At 43.7% G+C, this 5,000-nt stretch overlaps 1 protein-coding gene across 3 annotated transcripts in view; it reads right to left on the bottom strand.

Moving 5' to 3' along the window:
• The window catches only part of LOC133535366 (inositol 1,4,5-trisphosphate receptor type 1), a 208,308-nt gene that overhangs the window by 5,234 nt on the left and 198,074 nt on the right, over positions 1-5,000 (bottom strand). The gene's annotated exons all lie outside the window — the stretch shown is intronic.

Below are 5,000 nucleotides of genomic sequence, written 5' to 3'. Positions count from 1 at the left end.
TGGTATATATTTTATGCCAACAAAACAAGAAAGAGGCTCCATTTTTCAAATGCGCTAGCTCGATGCTAATCTATACTGGATTTGCCCTAGACATGCTACCGATTAGCATTAACAATTTAATATGGCGATTGGAATACCCACGATTTTGGTAATCAAAACAACAAATAACGCTACGTTCACACTGCAGGGTTGGATGTCCAATTCAATATTTTTAGTTGCCCTTCACATTTAAAAAAATATATATATTTTTAATGTTAATTCAATCTGACCCGTATGCGGACATGACGTCACAACGTCACACGCACTGCAGTTTTTATGGAATTGAAGATGGCTTCAACTCGAGTCAGTCTCAGTACTGGCGCAATTGTGGCAATTTCAAAGATTGTGTGCAATCAAAGTCAGCATTTGATAAACGGAATTATTGCGCGTGGACGAATAAGAAGGAAGAGGACAAGTATTTTGGGTCTCACAGTTTTAGGGATAATTTGCTTCGATGTCTGCGATGTCTGTAGGCGAGCAGTCCGAGACGTGAGTTCCTAAAATATTATCTTCACCTGTTCTCTGCTGCGTTGTAAACTATTAATTTTGTAAACATCAGTTTTGGCGAATAATTATGACGTTCGGGACGGAAGAATGCAACATGAGCCTGCAGCGTTCACATTGAGGACGCATCGCATATATATCCGATTCATATCCAAACCCGACAGAGGACACATTCGAAATTACACTGTTCACACTAACGTGGAAAAAATCCGATACAGGTCGCATCCGGGCAAAAAAAAATCGGAATTGACCTGCAGTGTGCGCAAGTCCTATGATGCACGTTACAATCAAACAGCTGGTGTGTAATACATTTAACATGTACAGGTGGTAGGGCTCAACAAAAGAAAATACTGGCACATTCAACTTAATGGCAAGGACTACTTCCTGTCAAAAAAAAAATCACACACGGGTCTATACACTACTGCTATCCGATGTCTTGGGCTTGCAACTGCATGCAAAATTTACTACAAAATACAGTGCTGTACAGTGCTTGCAAATGAGACATAGAAGTGGAAGAAAACAAGATAACAAATGGAGAGTACAGCTCAGTGTTGCATTGGTACTGCTAATGAACCTGTATTGATTCCCAGGGAATGGAATTGGTACTGTATTGGTTAAAAATGTGAAAGGCACCCATTCCTAGCTAATGTATTACTAAACATGTTCCTGACTTGTTAGATCATTTTTATTGGGCAAGTTGGCGACTATTATTATTATATGCGAGAGGAGCGATCACATGAATTAAAGATACAATTTTACTATGCACATGTAACCTGCCCCCTTCATTCTGCCTGGCGATTTACACAGATCGAGAGTCAAGAGCACTAGCTAACGAGCTAAGTACCCGAGCTGTCAGCTCGTAGTTCAGTGCAATGAAATTGTGGGACACCTGCTACGTGGCGTAAAATCAACAGCAAACAGGCTGTAGACCAGGGTTGCAAATGTGCGGCCCGCGAACAGGTTTTATGCGGCCTGCGGGATGAGTTTGCTAAATATAAAAAGGATGCAAAAATTTTGAATAAAACAAACTATTGTTCTAAATCTGTCCACTAGATGTCGCAATAGCAATTATTTGTTTCTTTGTAAAAAATAATTGTAAATTTGCTAAATATGTAAAAAAAACACACAAAAAACATCTTAGTGCACCAGTCGAGGAAAATGAGTAAACTACATAAATAACATCCTGTAATAAGATTTTTACATAATTGTTTTTATCTTGATAGAATGGAAATTAACACCAATGAGTTGACTGATGAACATCATCACATCATTTATTCAGAAAGTATAAGTAACCGGAAATAAAGATAGAATATAACCGCAACATATAAGTGTAAAAAAAACAACAACAACATAATGATTTGTACATTTTCAGAATGTCCTTGTTCTATTTTTAAACAAAGAAATCAATCTTAAGTTGTCTTTATTTTTAAGTTATCGTGCCGTGATTTTACCAGTCCGGCCCGCTTGGGAGTAGATTTTTCTCCATGTGGCCCCCAATCTAAAATGTGTTTGACACCCCTGCTGTAGACCCAACTTTAGAAGGAGAAGAAGGGTGGACTTGCTTGGGTCTGTGCATTTACCCTGGGTAAGTTGCACTTTGTTCTAAAAAATCAACCGTATTAATTTTTTTAATATGTAATGCTTCCTGTGCCTCCCTACCCCCTCTGGGTAAGGTGTCAGGGAGTGAGGTTTACCAAGGTACTCTTCTCACAGCTGCACCAGCTGGCATCCATTACACTCCCAAATGTAGTCGCGGGTAAACAAGGGGGCTGTGGGTTTGACATTTAGGTCATTTGAAATCTTTGTGTTTTCTTTCTATTGGGATTTGTGTCAGTTAACACATGTATGTATGCTTTTTCAAGCCATTCTGAACATGACCTCAGACATAACCCGAGTGCTGTGTTTCATCATCAAAACTCCTCCACAATCCAACTCACGTTATTTGGCCGACTCCTAAATGTCCCTCTCGGGATGTTTGATTTCTTCCCCTTCATAAATAGAGTTATCTCCTTTCCCTTTCCACTGGTTCTACAGAAGGCTGACTCAAGAGGGCTTCCTGCCACCACTTCCATAATTATTGTCAGTCTCACACACAGTTTTTCCCACTCGCTGGATATTCACACCGTATGTTTCAACAAATAACCAAATCAGCTTAAATGCTTGCACTTGCTTGTGCTGATGTACCGTGTACGAGGGCCTGCAAGTTGTGTACGTACAGTACGTGTGTGCGTGCATGTTGGGTCAGGGAGCCGGGGCGAGTGCTAAGCATATGGAATGAGAACAGTGTTATGTCACCAAGCCAGCCATCAGCTCTGACTCACTCATGTTAAATAAGGCCAGGCCACAGGGGCAGCTGCCGTCTCTATGGTTTCCAGAGAAACCGCAAGGGAACAAGAGACGGAGGGAGTCCATTGCTACATGCAAAAAGTGCCTCTCGGTCACCTTGCTTGCTTTTGTAGGACGTCAAACTATCTCTTAATCTCTCATTAGACATGTAAGTAGCAGGCAATGGCTGATTGACATTATAAAATCCCTTGAGCAGGGATTTTATCTTCATACTTGTAAATTGGTGGAAAAAAAAAATAGTTTAAAGACTAAGGTTCCCTTTTGTCGTTATATAAAAGTGGTTTCAGTGTCATAACTTGGATTTGAACGTTGCCAACCATTGCTTCCTGGCAGTCCCATCATCGTCTTGTATCACTACTTTGGTCAAGGATAAATCATTTTATTTATTTATTCATTTATTATTAATCAGTGTGTTTTTTTTGGTAAATCTGCGAGTAACTTCCTGTCCAGTTGCTAGGACAGGTACTATGATTATTATTTTTTATATTTTCATTTAAGAAAGGAAGCATATTATTCAGTTAAAAAATACAAATATATATAAATATGTATATATATATTTGCACGGTGGTTTAGGGCACGTCCAACCGGTAGGAGGCCACGGGGAAGACCCAGGACACATTGGGAAGACTATGTCTTATATATATATATATATATATATATATATATATATATATATATATATATATATATATATATATATATATATATATATATCCATCCATCCATCCATCTTCTTCCGCTTATCCGAGGTCGGGTCGCGGGGGCAACAGCCTAAGCAGGGAAGCCCAGACTTCCCTTTCCCCAGCCACTTCGTCTAGCTCTTCCCGGGGGACCCCGAGGCGTTCCCAGGCCAGCCGGGAGACATAGTCTTCCCAATGTGTCCTGGGTCTTCCCCGTGGCCTCCTACCGGTTGGACGTGCCCTAAACACCTCCCTAGGGAGGCGTTCGGGTGGCATCCTGACCAGATGCCCGTACCACCTCATCTGGCTCCTCTCGATGTGGAGGAGCAGCGGCTTTACTTTGAGTTCCTCCCGGATGGCAGAGCTTCTCACCCTATCTCTAAGGGAGAGCCCCGCCACCCGGCGGAAGAAACTCATTTTGGCCGCTTGTACCCGTGATCTTATCCTTTCGGTCATGACCCAAAGCTCATGACCATAGGTGAGGATGGGAACGTAGATCGACTGGTAAATTGAGAGCTTTGCCTTCCGGCTCAGCTCCTTCTTCACCACAACGGATCGGTACAACGTCCGCATTACTGAAGACGCCGCACCGATCCGCCTGTCGATCTCACGATCCACTCTTCCCTCACTCGTGAACAAGACTCCTAGGTACTTGAACTCCTCCACTTGGGGCAGGGTCTCCTCCCCAACCCGGAGATGGCACTCCACCCTTTTCCGGGCGAGAACCATGGACTCGGACTTGGAGGTGCTGATTCTCATTCCGGTCGCTTCACACTCGGCTGCAAACTGATCCAGTGAGAGCTGAAGATCCCGGTCAGATGAATCCATCAGGACCACATCATCTGCAAAAAGCAAAGACCTAATCCTGTGGTCACCAAACCGGAACCCCTCAACGCCTTGACTGCGCCTAGAAATTCTGTCCATAAAAGTTATGAACAGAATCGGTGACAAAGGACAGCCTTGGCGGAGTCCAACCCTCACTGGAAATGTGTTCGACTTACTGCCGGAGATGCGGACCAAGCTCTGGCACTGATCGTACAGGGAGCGGACCGCCACAATAAGACAGTCCGATACCCCATACTCTCTGAGCACTCCCCACAGGACTTCCCGAGGGACACGGTTGAATACCTTCTCCAAGTCCACAAAGCACATGTAGACTGGTTGGGCAAACTCCCATGCACCCTTAAGAACCCTGCCGAGAGTATAGAGCTGGTCCACAGTTCCACGACCAGGACGAAAACCACACTGTTCCTCCTGAATCCGAGGTTCGACTATCCGGCATAGCCTCCTCTCCAGTACACCTGAATAAACCTTACCGGGAAGGCTGAGGAGTGTGATCCCACGATAGTTGGAACACACCCTCCGGTCCCCCTTCTTAAAGAGAGGAACCACCACCCCGGTCTGCCAATCCAGAGGTACCGCCCCCGATGT

Source organism: Nerophis ophidion, linkage group LG16 (assembly GCF_033978795.1).
Source record: "Nerophis ophidion isolate RoL-2023_Sa linkage group LG16, RoL_Noph_v1.0, whole genome shotgun sequence".
NCBI classification, from domain to species: domain Eukaryota; kingdom Metazoa; phylum Chordata; class Actinopteri; order Syngnathiformes; family Syngnathidae; genus Nerophis; species Nerophis ophidion.
This window is presented reverse-complemented; position numbering and strand designations above follow the sequence as displayed.